The sequence below is a fragment of the Coenobita brevimanus genome, chromosome 76, assembly GCF_032717465.1.
Source record: "Coenobita brevimanus isolate Jiangsu-jjx chromosome 76, ASM3271746v2, whole genome shotgun sequence".
Classification (NCBI taxonomy): domain Eukaryota; kingdom Metazoa; phylum Arthropoda; class Malacostraca; order Decapoda; family Coenobitidae; genus Coenobita; species Coenobita brevimanus.
Window position 1 is genome coordinate 14,407,284 of NC_137029.1, and position 16,770 is coordinate 14,424,053.

Sequence of the window (16,770 nt, forward strand, 5' to 3'; positions counted from 1 at the left end):
CCTCGACATTGCTTCACTGTTCAACAACATGTCTGTCCTCCCCATCATTATCATTAAAGAAACACTATCCAAACCTTTGCAATCACACTTCATATATGCAAACTACAAGAAACTATACTGGACAAAATTCACAGAAGAAACAGAACAACACTTCAGCTCACAACAATTCACCCATCACCAGTACTAACAGGCATATTATAAGGTTCGACAACATTATATTCATTGCAGACAAACACCACTTCTGACGAGGCAAAAGAAGGTATTGCAACCCAAACTTTACACCGGAGATTGCCTGCCTTATACAGTAGGACACGGTGGCAGACTTAAACACAACTCACTTCTCCCACACACAAGACACCATCATGAAGCCCTGAGAGCTAAACAATGAGACCAGCAGTGAAATTAGTACAAAGAAAATGGAAAACTGGATGGCCTTTGGAACAACACTTAGTCACTGCAAATACACCTCTTGGCTCTACAAAACACTTAATGGCATCACTAAATCACAAACAAGCACTTCCAAAACCCACGCCGCCATCACCTCCAACACCCAACGCATCCCGTCCCACAAAGTACTCCCTAACACTCTCGTAAACCACTATGCAAACATAAGTCTCTTAACACCACCATGAACTGAGTCTGGAAACCAACCCTCTCACCATAGGCAGTCCTTTCCACCCAGTCACAGTGTAACTTCCATCACTCTAGAACTGACACTTAATATTAGCCAGAAAACACATGACTCGTCAAGAACAGGACGGGTGGCATCAGCAACATATGTCTGCAACATTTTAAGACCATAAGGCAACTTGGTCTTCACAAATATCAGCAGCTACTCATATATACACTGTTGAATCTTCACTATTTGGACACATGGAACAATCATCATTATACTTAAACCAAACAAAGGCCCGATGCTCCCTTCTTCGTACAGTCCCGTAACATTACCTAGCGCACCATCCAAAATAACTGAGCACTTCAGTCTAAAAGTCACTCCTAATGTCCCCCTTTCCTTTCTCCTTCACAACATGGATTCAGAGCACTACAATCTACAGACACCTTAATGACTAATCTTGCACAACAAACACTAAATGGACTCCACAACACCTACACAATGCGCACGTCTCACAACATTAACCCCTTAACCGCAGGGCGTCACTTTCGTGACACTCAGGCGCAATCAATCATACCGCGGGGCATCACTTTTGTGATTCTGTTATTTTGAATCTCCCTGGCTTACAAGTGGTGGCTTGTATCATCTATCAGTACTGGCAATGTCCAACACTAGTCAACTCTCCTAATCTCATCTGTACTCCCATCCATTGTTGACAATTTAGCCATTTTTCCCCGTTCTGGACTCCTCTCCCTACCTCCCCTCCATTACCCTCTCTCGTCTGCCCAGCCGCGCTGCACTAACCAAATCTGCCCCAGAATTTTCCACTGATTTAGTCCATTGAAATAAGCCCTATGTTCTTTTATTATACAAAATAATATACAGTAATCCCTCTAATATCCGAACGCCCAATATCCGAACATCCCCACTAACCGGACATAATCCTCCTGGGATCCAATATTCCCAAAATGGGCCAAAAACTGCAAAAAATTCGAAAAAAATCTGACTTTTTTCCCTCCCATAATTTGAAATTCCCGCCTGGCGCCAAACAGCTGTTACACCATGGTCCCTTCACCCCTTCCTTCCTCCCCCTCCCCCCTCCCCTGTCAGGTTGCCATTTGGTATTTTTCATTACCAAGTGTGGGCCAATTTGGTAATGAAAAATTCGTTTGGTAATGCATTAGAATAATGCATTACCAAATGGATTTTTCACATGTATGAGGATACACAGGATGGAGATGGTGGATTGTTTGCTCTCTCTGATTAATCTGCTACCCTACATAGTGTGAAAATAATCAACATGGTGTTAGTTATAAGGAGAGTGATTACATGTATTTCCACTTGTATATATAATTAGTGAAGAATATATGCTAGCTTTACGAATTTGGTAATGAAAAGTTATATTTGACAATGAAAGTTGAGGAGATTGGTAATGTGGCTGTTGCGATCTGGCAACTCTGTTACCCCACCAACATCAACAGTCACAGCTTAACTCCGATGGAGAGCAGATACTCATAACAGTGCAAGCCACAGGTGCTTGTTTTTTGTGAATAAACAGTGAATAAACTGCAATACCTTGCCACTAGAACACACAGGAATTTACAGTGTTGTGCAGTGTTAAGAAATCAGAATTTAGAGTGCAGAGGATTAACTGTGGACTGCAAACTGGCGGTTCAAACCAGTCCAAGACCAAGGGACTTGTAAGTACCCAGAATGTTTAATATTGTATAAACTCACCTCTAAAACCTCATTTTATGGTTCTTTTGCATTTATTTCAGTCTTTTATGTCCCTTATTGGTGTGATTTGGGTCTTAAATAGGTGCTATGCATGTCCAGAGGGAGTTGTATAGGTGTTTTTCAGAGTTAGGGTCCGTAAGTACTAGTCCATAAGCTGGGGCCCAATATCCGGACAGGACCACTATCCGGACCTGCCTATGGCTCTATTGATCCGGATATTGGAGGGGTTACTGTATACAAAAAGGAAATACGGTAAGTGATAGTGCCATACACCTGGAATTGGCTAATTATCACCTGACAACACCTCATGTGCACTCGTTCGCTAATTTACCCCAGTAATTTCCCCTTGAAATATGCCGTATAATCTATTCTCGTAATAAAAATATATATATGAAAGGAAGGGAGAAGCCTGAGTGATATTTACATTCACCTGGAACTACCTATTTTTTTATGTATTGTTGAGATTTCCTACCAATCATTTCATAGCATGTAAATTAGCAGCTGTCACCCTATTGACCATGTCAACCCTTGCCTGTCCATATACACCGCGGGAATCAATTCCTTGTCGTCCTCTGAGGTGAAACCATGTTGCACTCGCTCCCCGCCATTTCCGCCACTTCTGCTCCCATTGCAAAGGGCCCTGTGACCTCTACCCCTAGCAAAACTTGTGTGGGAAGAAGTAAAGGACTTAGTGACTCGGCAGTGGAATGTGAACTGGCAGAATTATCTATGATAATGATGAATAGTGACTTTGATCCTTCGGGTGAATCGTGTGATGAGCCTGGGGAGAAAGTCATTACATAAACTCCTAATACGAGTGCTTCAATGTCCCAAGTCATTCCTAGCTCCAAGGGAAAGGAGCCCTTAGTGCAGCAAGGGAAGGAATTTGGGAAGGGTATGAAAAGGCGGCGAGTTACCCCCGGAACAATGGCCCAGGATGACCCAGCCCACCATGAGTCCCGAGGCGAATCACCTACCTGCTCCCCCAGCCCCACTTCACTAATTTCTTCCTCATCATCAGCGGAATTTTCTCCTGGGTCTTCATCGTCAGAGTCTCCACCAGCATTTACAGTGAAGGCAGGCTGTAGGGGAAGAAATAAATCTCTGACTTGTCATAAAAGTAGAGTAGCAAGTACAGTAAGGGCTGCTAGTGCTACACGGACACCTAGGGTCAGTGAGAGTGACCTTGAAACAGCCCAGTCTGCCTCACAGCCACCCTCCATCCTCACCCACCCTACACCGCCACGACAGGGAGTCCTGGACACCTTCGTTTGGATTGAAGGTTCCGATTTCGTCCCTGAACATCTTCATTTTGACGAGAGTTCCTCAGTGATACAGCCTGCCTTCACTCTTGACGAGGATGCTGAGTGTGTGGACTTCCTTTTGGCCTTCCTCGATGACGAGGTCATGCAGCACATATGTGATGAGACAAACAGGTACGAATCACAACCTGCTGCAAGTGGTGCAGGTGCAGCGAAGATGCAACAGTGGACCATGCTGGGAGTGCAGGAGCTGTATGTGTTCTTCGCCCTCATGCTTCTCATGCCATATTCAAAGAAGCATTAATTGGAAGAATACTGGTCCATGGACCCCATACTACTCTCACCCACCTTCAATAAGTATATGGCCAGAGATTGTTTCCGGAACATCATGGGAAACCTGCACTTCGCCAACAACGCTGTACCTTCCCAAACCGACCCATTCTGGAAAATTCGGGAGATTCTGAGCAGAATGAAGGATAACTTTATGTCATTCTTCCACCCCTTTCAGAAGGTTGTCATAAACGAATCCTTGGTTTTGTTCAGAGGACGTCTTAGGTTTGTACAGTACATTCCAAGCAAACTCCATCACTTTGGAATCAAGTTCTTTGTACTGTGCGACTGTAAGACGGGGTACATCCTTGACTTAATCATCTATTCAGCCAGCACTGTCGATCTGGACAAAACACACCACCTTGGCTTCTCAGGCTGTGTAGTGAAAGTGCTGCTTGAAAGGTATTTTGGTGGGAATCATGTGCTGTATACTGACAATTATTATAAAGCACCGAAACTTGCTAAATATCTTTCAGAGCATGGCATCGACTCCTGTGGCACTGTGAAGAGCAATCGTGCTCACTTCCTCAAATTCCCAGAGGCAGGAAACTCGCAGCGAGGAGACGTGCACTTACACAAGTCTGAGAAGATGCTGGCAATACGGTGGCATGACAAGAGGGTCGTGCACGTGCTCACCACAGTACACAAGGGGGAAATGAAAAACAGTGGGAAGGTCGACCATAGGACAGGCGAACCTGTGAGGAAACCTGGTGCTGTCATAGACTATAATATCAACATGCTGCTGGTGGACAAGTCCAACATGATGATTGGAGAGATCGACTGCCTCAGGAAGAACACTAGGTGGTACAGGAAAGTTTTTCTGCATCTCACACACATGACAATCCTGAACACCTTCATCCTGTACAAGATGAAGGTAAAGCCACCCAAGTCCTTCTCCCTGAGGTTGTTCGCCATGACTTGTGTTCAGCAGCTGCTTGAGAGATATGGCACCATGCAGTAAGACTTCCCGAGAGACTTGAGCAGAGGGCAAATGCGTGCCATAACAAAGAGGACGGCTGCGATACACAGGTGTCAGGTGTGTGCACATACCACTTGATGCACACCTGAGCACAAATGCACCTCTTGACAGTGCGCTGAGTACCAGGTTCCCCTCTGCATTACCTGCTTCTTTGATTACCACAGCCTGAAGCAGTTCTAAAAGTGCAAGTGGAAAATGTAAATAATATGTAAATGATGTGTAAACAGCAAGTGAAAGCAATGGATGTAAATATGATGGAACAGTGTAATATAGTTTTATAAGTTACTGAAAGTGACATTGCATTACATGGTGTAAGTAAAATAGAAGTGTAATTATTGAAAATACAATAGAAAATGTAATTAGAAATGTAAATAATTAGTAATATAAGAATGAGTACAAATACTTGAAGTTATGACTGTGAAAGTGAAACCGTGGCTCTCTATGTATTTTACTGAAAGAGAAATTGAATGCCTACAGTGACAATAAACTACTATTACTAAAGGAAACTTATGGATAAAGACTGAAGATATATATAAGTGTTATATAGTAATAGGAATATAAAGTGTGTGTTTATATGAATAATAAATGACAGAATACCAGCGGCGAACAAGCGCAAGTGGGAAGGTCATACTCATTCGTAGTTTTCATTGCTTTCACAGTGTTTTTTTTTTTTTTTTTGGAGTATGGATTCCAAACTATTTGAAAATCATAGAATAGTGTTTCTAGAGATAATATCACACTGTGGTAATCATATTACGAGTTGTCGGGAAGTGTAAAGTGGAGACTTCGTTACCCAACTTCAGAGGTCTCCACAAGTCCTACAGTACTCGACGAAGGCTCAACAAACATTCCAAGAGAAAGCCGAAGGTATGTGCCATATGCATATTTAATTTTAATATGGTAGGACTAAATAACTGATTTTTGGCAAATATTTTTAGAGGGTCTGTTGGGGCGCGAATATCCCCGCGGGACATGCAAGTCGAGTGAAAACAACCTCTCGGTTTAGGCGTTAATAAAGCCTTCGATGCCATCCCCAGCGCAAACTAATCACTAGGTATACAACACAAATCTGGAGAACATGAAACACTGGCCCACCAACTAGTTATCTGGTGGACAAATTCATATATTCCAGGGCCAATCATCAAGAACACAAAATTTCTCTGACAGAGTTCCACAGGGCTCCGTGCTCTGACCCACAGTCTTCTGCCTATACACGCATGATATTCCCATACCAACTCTGTTATATCAGCTCACACAGACACACACACACACACACACACACACACACACACACACACACACACACAACCATGTATGCCATACTCGTCATGTAGATGAAGAAATGAAACTTGAAAACTTGGGCCCCGAGCTGTCGACGCAAAATGTCTCTCAGTATGCCTCCACCAAACATTGCACACAAACTCGCTATACAGCTTCCATGACAGGGTCCACTGTGGGTTGAAATGAGACTAAAGATAAACTAAATCGACCCTGTATGGCCTTGACCTTTGACTTCTTGACCTTGCTGACATAATCAGTTCATCGTCCTGTCATACTGTATCTTTGACAAAAGTTTGGTTGAAATCCGTCGAGGTGTTCAGGAGAAATCGCACCCACAAGGATAAACTAAGTCAACCCCATATAACCTTGACCTTTGACCCCTTGACCTAGCTGACCTAATCTCTTCACTATCTCCTCACGCTGGATCACTTACAGAAGTTTAGTGGAATTTCGTTCATGGTTTCAGGAGATATCGAGCTCACTAGAGTGTTGGGGGCGCACTAACTCTTGTGCACGCACTCACGTACCCAACGACACACGGACGGACAGACCAGTCACTTAATGCCTCCTCTGCCATAGGTGTGCGAAGACATAATTAAGGGATTCATGAAAGAATGTGGTTGTGAAGGTTATGATGTGAGGAAAGTAAACACACACACACACACACACACACACACACACACACACACGAAGCACCATGTCCCAGGTATTCAGACACAGCCCAGTGGTTTCTGTACTACGTAGCTTGACATGCAGCTCGTGGTGGTCACTAAAAATTATTTTCTACTTTGTCATAGTTACATACACTAAAACAGAAGAAGGAAGAATACATTTAGCGAGTGGTGAAGCAGTGACACAAGGGAAGTTGACAGGTATGTTAAGAGCCACTGAGGTGCACTCCTTTCACCTTAGCTTGGCCCTGATTTCCATTTTCTTGAAGCTTCTTTTACGTAGCTCAGTGACAGGACAGTGCTATGACGTCCTGTAGCACTTCTTCATGACTAGCATTATATTCTGCTCAGTGACAGGACAGTGCTATGACTTCCTGTAAAACTTCTTCATGACTAGCATTATATTCTACCGAGTGACAGGATAGTGCTATGACTCCTGTAACATTTCTTCATGACTAGCTTTGATATTCTAGCGTTGAACTAATGTTATGCTTCTCCATTCAAGATAGAGAAATGGCGATTGTAGGCCAAGTTAGAGTGAAAAGTTTATCAGCAACGTTAACGGTACTTAACTCTGCTTATTTAACTTGGCGTAAAATTACCATGTCTCCAACTGGAAGGCCGAACCGTAACAAGAGACTGACAGCAGAATATTATGCTTGTCACGAAGAAGTGCTGTGGGTAGGATTAGGGCCGTAGTGCTGCCTTCTACCACTGAACAACGTAAAATAAGTTGCAAATGGACGAAAATCTGGGCCTAGAGCAATTCAAGATTAGAATTCATTTCACTGACGTTTCCAGATCAGTGTGCCAACCTCGACATCTGCAGTCAGTTAGTACATAAACCTCGATCAGCCCTACATTATGGACGAGACTTCGCGTACAGATGGGGTGCTCACTGCACCAGACGTGGCAGTGTTTACGGTGATGTTGGCAGTGTCTGTGGGCATCGGTATTTACAGCAGTGTGAGAGGGGGTTCAACCAGACAGTTTATGGTTGGAGGGACCAACATGCATCCCGTTCCTGTCGCTCTCTCTCTGCTTGGTGGTATCCTGTCGGCTATCGCAATCTTAGGTGAGTAGCTGTCTGTGTACCCGTCTGCTTAGTCAGTCTCATGGTGGGAGGAAACAATATGCGTCCTGTTCCTCTCTCTCTCTCTGTCTCTGCTTTGCTATCTTCCTCCCTAACGCCAAACCATGCAAACACACCTTTTAAGTTCCTGTGTATCCAGTGTACCTTCATGTTTATTAATCATCTAGGCAGTTTGTGCAGAATTATATTAGTGCGCTGTAGCCACGTGACTTGAGGTGTATGAGGGAGGGGGGAGTGAGTTGGGGGGAGGGCAGTCAAATGGTGGGTGACAGAGCGACTTGGAGGCATGTTGCCTGCGGCCATCTTTTGCGGGATTAAGGCGTCAGGCTATAGATAGATAGATAGCTACGTGGAGGCCATGTTCCATTCCCTTGACGATAGTGTTTTTTATGCATTTTAGAACCCACATCCTGCGTTATAACCAAGAGTGATTTTTCCCCGCCCAAAATGACCTAGTAAGCGAGATATAAAAGTAGCCCAGTACCCTTGGATGAAAACACATTAACACTCTCTTCTTCCTCTTCCTTTTCCTCTTCCTTCTTACAGGGAACGCCACGGAAACCTACTACTACGGCACCCAGATTAGCACTACACTCGTGGGTTATATCCTGGGAACGATTATTGTGTGCAAGTTTACACTTCCCATCTTTTACAAGCTCAAGATTACCTCGCTTTTGGAGGTAAGGTGATGGTTTCATGTATGGGGGAGGGTTAATGTGTGTGCGTGTGTGTGTGTGTGTGTGTGTGTGGTGGGGTTTGAGAGAGAGAACATAAGAACCTAAGAAGAGAGGATAACTGCAGTAGGCCGGTTGGCCCATGCTAGGCAGCTCCTAGAAGAGTAACTGAACTACTAGAATGAGATAAGGATAGCAAAGAAGAAGGCTCTCCCCCGCCCTCCAAACCCTCCAGCCGAAGCCGGCAGGAAAAAGTAAGAAAGCACACCACGCCGTATAGAAAAACTGGCGTGGACATTTTACAGGAAAGTGTGAAAGGAGAATAGAGACTATCATAGTGTAACCTGAAAAGAAAAAATTTTTGAATTAGTATTGGTTATAAGATTTTCTTTATTCTATATCCACCCCTTATTTGTCATATGCTTATCTAGCCTATGCTTGAAACTCTCAATGGAAGAGGCAGCAACTACTTTATTAGGTAGCTTATTCCATTCGTCTACTACTCTATTACCAAACCAATTTCTACCGATTTCCTTACTGAAACGGAATTTTTCTAGTTTGAAACCATTATTTCTAGTTCTATCCTGTATGCTCACTTTAAGTACCTTGCTAATATCTCCCTTATTTATACCATTCATCCACTTAAACACCTCAATTAAGTCTCCCCTTACTCTACGCCTCTCTAGCGAATGCAGACTTAGTCTTTTCAGTCTGTCTTCATATGACAGGTTCCGGACGTCATGTATCATTTTAGTCATTCTTCTCTGTACATTTACTAACGAATTAATATCCATTCTATAGTAAGGACACCAGAATTGTACTGCGTAGTCTAAATGTGGCCTTACTAATGCTAGATAAAGTTTTAGTATTACTTTAGATGATCTATTGCTCACGCTTCTCGAAATAAATCCTAGGACCCTATTTGCTTTATTTCTCGCATTAATGCACTGTTGCCTTGGTTTAAGGTCGTTACTAATCATAACTCCTAGAGCTCTCTCGCATTCCGATTTGCTAATTTCTTTGTTATCTAAGCTGTATTTAGTATCTCCAATGGTCTTACCTACGTTAAGTACTTTACATTTTTCAACGTTAAATTCCATTTGCCAAGTTTTAGACCATTTGGACAATGTATCGAGGTCTTTCTGTAAGTTATGGCAATCGTCAGTCGAGTTAATGATACGCCCTATTTTTGTATCGTCGGCAAATTTGCTGATGCTGCTATTGATTCCTAAGTCTAGATCATTTATATATATGATAAATAATAAGGGGTCGAGTACTGAACCCTGTGGTACACCGCTAGTTACTAATCCCCAGTCCGACTTAGTTCCATTTATTAATACTCTCTGCTTTCGTCCTTTCAGCCAGGATTCTATCCATTTTAAGATATCGCCGTCTATACCGTGTGCTCGAACCTTTCTAACTAACCTTTCGTGTGGGACTCTATCAAAAGCTTTACTAAAGTCCAGATAAATAACATCGTAAGCTTTATCACTATCTACTGCCTCATAGACCTCCGAGTAGAATGACAACAAATTTGTGAGGCAGGATCGTCCTTGCCTGAATCCGTGCTGACTTTCGTTTATAAGATTAAATCTTTCTAAGTGTTCTCTAATCTTATTTGCCAAAATTGACTCTAATATTTTTCCTACTATTGACGTTAGACTTATCGGACGATAATTCGACGCAGCTGATTTATCACCCTTTTTAAAGATGGGCACTACGTTTGCGGTTTTCCACGCCTCTGGAACTTCTCCTGAACTTAAAGAGTCATTAAATAACGTTAAAAGTGGCTGACATAATTCTTCTTTGGTTTCTTTTATAATTTTTGCATATATATCGTCCGGACCTGGCGATTTTTGAGGTTTTAACTTATTAATTTCTTTCAATACGTCCTCCTTACTAATTGTTATTTTACTAAGAATATTTTCCGTATTCTCATGGTAAATATTTGCTGCTTGAGGGACCAGGCTTAGATTTTCCTTGGTGAATACTGATATGAAATAATTGTTTAGGATGGAGCACATTTCTTTATCTTCACTGGTAATGTCACCTGATTCTGTTCTGAGTGGTCCTATCCTATCTTTATTTTTCGTTCGGTACATTTGATAAAAACCCTTGGGGTTTTCTTTTGATTCACTGGCAACCTTAATTTCATAACTTCTCTTTGCTTTTCTTATCTCCCTCTTTACTTCTCTATTTAAAATTGTGTACCGGTTACGTAAGTGTTCCTCTCCACATTTTATTTTTCTATATATTCCTTTCCTTTGGCCTATGAGAGATTTTAATCTGTTGTTTAACCATCTAGGTTCCGAATTATTAGTTCTAAACGGTTTTGAAGGAATATATCTATCTTGGCCTCCGTGTATTATATTTATTAACTCGTTATACTTCTCACTGGTTGAACGTCTGCTTGGTACTGTAGCTGAGTTAATTTCCGTCACCTGGACTACATTCCTATCTACCACCTCCCCCCTCACAGACACCTGACGGACATCCCCAGGTGTTTCCTGCGCCTGACCTATGACCTGGGGTTCCACACTGACCTGGCATTCCCTCCAATAGCTAATCTCCCTGTGGAATACCGTTCGAAAATAAGCTCTTAAGCCATCGAAATCTCCTAGACGAAAATTAGGAACGGTGGAGGTATTTTCAGTGGAACAGACATCCCAAATAAATTTGAACTTAATTTCTTCATGATCGCTATTACCAAGTCGTCCACCAACCTCTATATCGCTAATGATATTTTCTTTATTAGCTAAAACCAAATCTAGTATATTATTACCTCTGGTGGGCTCCCTTATATACTGATAAAGGAAATTATCCTGTACTACCTCTAGAAATTCCTCTGACTCTGCATCTCCTGTCTGATTTCTCCAATCTATCCTTGGCAGATTAAGGTCCCCTACAATTATTACTAAGCTGGACTGTGATGCTTTCCTCATTTCCTCCCAAAGGTATTTACTATCAGCTCTACTTAATTTAGGAGATCTGTAAATTGCTCCTAAGACTAATTTCTCCCTATTGTTACTAATTTCAACCCAGACACTTTCTGTGTCCCTATTTACTTTAATGTCTTCTTTATTATAACAGATGAATGAATCCCTTACATTAATAGCTACCCCTCCCCCCTTTCTTCCCTGACGGTTTGACACAAAAATATTATAGCCTTTTATCTGATATTCTGCTAAAAATTCTCGAGTGTCTGTATTCATCCAAGTTTCACTAATAACGGCAATGTCTATTTTCTCTGTACAAATTATAGCCCTCAGTTCATCCATTTTATTACGTAAACTCCGGCTGTTTGTGTAGTACACTTTCAGATTATTACGAGTAGTTATGCCTCTACCTTGGCATTTACTGTTATTTATTTTATTACTAACTGGGAAACTCTTTACTTTACTAATATAACAATTTTTTGTACTATCGCTTATCGCCCTTCTATCATCGCTTGTTCTATCATCTATCATCGCCTGCTCAATTTGAGGTGCCTGAGTGGATGTATCTACACTATTGGTTGAACTTTTGTTCTTAATTTTGCAAGTATCGATGCATCTATCCAAACATGGTAATAATGATTTCTGAGTGTAGTTTCTGCATCTTCCTGTACACCTACTTCTCAATCTCGAAAAAATCCCTCCAACTCCCTATCTATCATTCCAGCTAAAACAGTAACTCCCTGCCTGCTAAGATGAGTCCCATCCCAACTATACAAGGCACTCCGTCCATAAAACCGGTCCCAGCTGTCTATGAAAGGTATTGCATTATCTTTGCAATACCTTTCAAGGCGGCAATTAAATCCTATTGCCCTGCTCAACCATTCCCTTCCAACCCGCCACCTTGGTAAAGCACCAAGCACTACAGGGGTTCCTCCCCTCTCCCTAACCTTTTCTAACATCAACTTGTACCTTTTCCACAGTACCTCACTCTTACGGCTACTAATATCATTGCCTCCTACACTGAGGCACACAGTGGGTTTGTCACCACTTTCCTTTACGATATTTGAAATTTTTTCTACCACATTAGCCACCCTGGCCCCTGGAAGACACACATGTTTAGCGAGTGGAGTATACATGGCCCTGTTCAGATATCTCACCTGGGAGTCTCCAACAACAACAACATTGTTCTTACCTTTCTTGTTCTGATTATACTTACCTGTACTGGAAGTTCTCTCACCTTCCTTCTCCTCTACTTCCCTCTCTGCTTTCCCTTCACATTCGTCCCGTAGTGCGTCGAAGGCATTAGTGGTCTTAACTTCCGTTTGCTTCTTAAGAGTGAACTTCGTTGCACCCTTGTTAACTAGTGTCCAACCTTCAGCCTTTTTCTCTTTCTCCACCAACATCTCCTCCAACAATTCCCTCATTTGTGCCTTCTCCTGCCTGAGAATTTGTACCTCCCGCTTCAGTTCGAGAAGTTCCTCCTTTAATTCAAGGTAGTCCTTTTCAATACCTGTAGTGGGGACACAGCTCTCTGCCGAGGAAGCCATTACGCACTAGTTCACACAAGTACTACGGGTCACCACAACACACTAGCACAACACACTAGCACAACACTTTCACGGATTACTAGCACAGCACTATCGCTGATCACTACAACACACTAACACAGATCACTAAAACACACAAGAGAGAGAGAGAGAGTGTGTGTGTGTGTGTGTGTGTGTGTGTGTGTGTCCTGTTTAGTTAATGATGGATGAATTGACAGAGGCTGAGATCAAGGTTAGAGCTGAGAATCCGCCCTTCACAGTAAATTAAACACACACTGTACCAAACACACACCGTATCAAACACACATCATAACAAATACACACCGTACCAAACACACCGTACCAAATACACACCTTACCGATCGCACACCGTACCAAACACACACCGTACCAAACACACACCATACCAAACAGACACCGTACCAAACACACACCGTACCAAACACACACCGTACCAAACACACACCGTACTAAACAGACACCGTATCCTACCTTCAACAGTACCTGGAGTTACGATACCGCTCTCGGGCCCTCCGCCAGGTAATTACAGGTGCCTTTCTCATCAACACCTGCATATATATGAGCATCTGTCTGTACGCCCCATGCATCGCCCTCGACACCTTCACCAGCCTCTCCACATCCGCCTCTATCCTCATCATGGGCACCATCTGCACGTTCTATATCACCATCGTAAGTTGACTTCGTAGCAACTCGTCTGTAGCGATTTATTTTGCACGCTACAACAAATACCACTGGGCCGAGTTAAAGATGTAATGTTTGAGGTTCCTTGTTGTAGGGCACACACACACACACACACACACACACACACACACACACACACACACACACACACAAACGTCTCCTCATCCCCTCCCTTATCCCCCAAAAGAAGGATGGTGGTGGTGAAGGGTAATTTGTGTCTACCGTACATCATTTATTCACTTCCTATTCCCACTACGACCCCTGCACCCACACCAGCAGACTGAGCCATTCCCACAACACATACCATCAGACGGGTTTTTAGTTGAGGACTGTTAATGGACCACGCTGTAGTTATTTCCGCCAAGGAGGTTGTGTTGTACCTCGTTGGTTGGTTTGCTTGTCTGTCTGTTAGCAGAGTTACTCAAAAAGTTATGAACGGATTTTGATGACCTGTTGTGGAAGGGTGGGCCATGAACCAAGGAAGAACTGATGAAATTTTGGGCAGAATCCATATCTGGATCCTTTTTAATGGCACTGGCAGAGGTATGCGCTCGTTGAGTGCTTTGTAATTACAATTGAGTCCCTGCCACTGCTTGAACTGTCTTGTTACTACTACTACTACTACTACTACTACTACTGCTGCTACTACTACTACTACTACTACTACTACTACTACTACTACTACTATTCCTCCTCCTCCTCCTCCTCCTCCTCCTCCTACTACTACTACTACTAGTGTCATCATAATATCATCATCAATTATCGGTAGACAGCTTTTCGCACTTTTTCATGCCGATACACTATTTTTCCCAGGGTGGGGTGAGGGCAGTGGTGTACAACGACGTGCCCCAGACAGTGCTGATGTTCCTGGGGGTCTTGATTGTGGTTCTGCAGGTTTGTAAGGAGACGGTGGGGGCGGCGGAGGTCTGGGAGGTGGCTGGGGAGGGAAGTCGCCTAAAATTCTTCAAGTGAGTGGCCGTGAAGTTAGCATTACGGTAGGATCTTTGAAGTTAGGGGCGTGAAGTTAGCATAAGGGTAGAATCATTGAAGATAGGGTCTTTGTTTTTACCTGAGAAGAGAAGAGCCTTAACCGTTTGAAAGCTGGCAGCTGATTGGTTGTCCGAGAGAATTCATCAACGCCGTGTTTTTTAAATATTATTATTATACGCGTTAGAGCAACCGTTTGACGATAAGATTGCCCAAATAAAATACTATATATACGTTATTTGCATATAGTAATTAAAAAAAACGGTGCCGTACAAAGTTCATCAGATGGCCTAGGTACGCGTGAAATTTTGAATTCTCGGGACGCATCAAAACACGTCCAGGTGAAGTTTTAGGAGTATCTTTGTTTTTTTCCCGCATGTCCAGGCAAATTAAGGTAAAATATTTCATTACTGCGACATTATGTAAAATATACCCTAACTAATTCTGACTTCCAGGAGACGATTTTCTAACTAGTGTAATCCCTCTTGCCTCCCCCCAGCATGGACACCAGCCCCTACGTGCGCCACACCTTCTTCTCCACCATCGTCTTGGGCGTGTTTGTTATACTGTACTGGATCGGTGTCAGCCAAGCCCCTCACCAGCGCTTCATATCCGTCAGCACCCTACCCACAGCACAGGGGTGAGTCAGCAGAGCACGGGGTAAGTCAGCAGAGCATAGGAAGTCAGCACAGCACAGGGAAAGTCAGCATAGCACAGGGATAAGTCAGCATACCACAGGGATAAGTCAGCAGGACAGCACAACACAACATAACACAGAACAGCACAGCACAGCACAGCGGTGAGTCAGCACAGCACAGAATAAGTCAGCACAGCACAAGGATAAGTCAGCACAGCACAGGGATAAGTCAGCACAGCACAGGATATTCAGCACAGCACAGGGATGAGTCAGTAGAGCACAGGGATAAGTCAGCAGAGCACAGGGATAAGTCAGCAGAGCACAGGGATAAGTCAGCAGAGCACAGGAAGAAGTCAGCACAGCACAGGGTAAGTTAGCACAACATAGGGTAAGTCAGCACAGCCTGAGTCAGCACAGCACAGGGATAAGTCAGCACAACACAGGATAAGTCAGCACAGCACAGGGATAAGTCAGCACAATACAGGATAAGTCAGCACAGCCTGAGTCAGCACAGCACAGGGATAAGTCAGCACAACACAGGATAAATCAGCACAACACAGGGGTAGTTAGCACAACACAGAGATAAGTCAGCACAACACAGGGATAAATCAGCACAGCACAGGGTAAGTCAGCACAGCACAGGGTAAATCAGCACAGCACAGGGGGAGTCAGCACAGCACAGGGATGAGTCAGCACAGCACAGGGATGAGTCAGCACAGCACAGGGATGAGTCAGCACAACACAGGGTAAGTCAGCACAGCACAGGGATGAGTCAGCACAGCACCAGGGTAAGTCAGGACAGAACAAGATGAATCAGCACAGCACAGGGGTAAGATCAGCACTGGACTCACAGATAAGGGTGAGTATTTGTGTGCGTTTATTTGTGTATTATTTAATCTAGTTATTTTAATTCTTCCTTCCTTGCTTGCTTGCTTCCTTCCTTCCTTCCTTCCTTTCTTTCTTCCCTCCTTTCCTTCATTCGTTCCTTCCTTCCTTGCTTCCTTCCTTGCTTCCTTCCTTCCTTCCTTTCTTCCCTCCTTCCTTCTCCCTTTCCTTCTTCCTTCTTTCCTTTTTTTTATTTACATCCTCTTTCTTTCTCTCCCTCCCTCCCTCCTTTGAAACTGCATATTCTGCGTGGATGCGTGGTGTCTGTGGGTCCTCTCTCTCTCTCTCTCTCTCTCTCTCTCTCTCTCTCTCTCTCTCTCTCTCTCTCTCTCTCTCTCTCACACACACACACACACACACACACACACACACACACACACACACACACACACACTCCGGACTCTGCATATTCAGCTTGCCCGCGTGGTTTTTATGA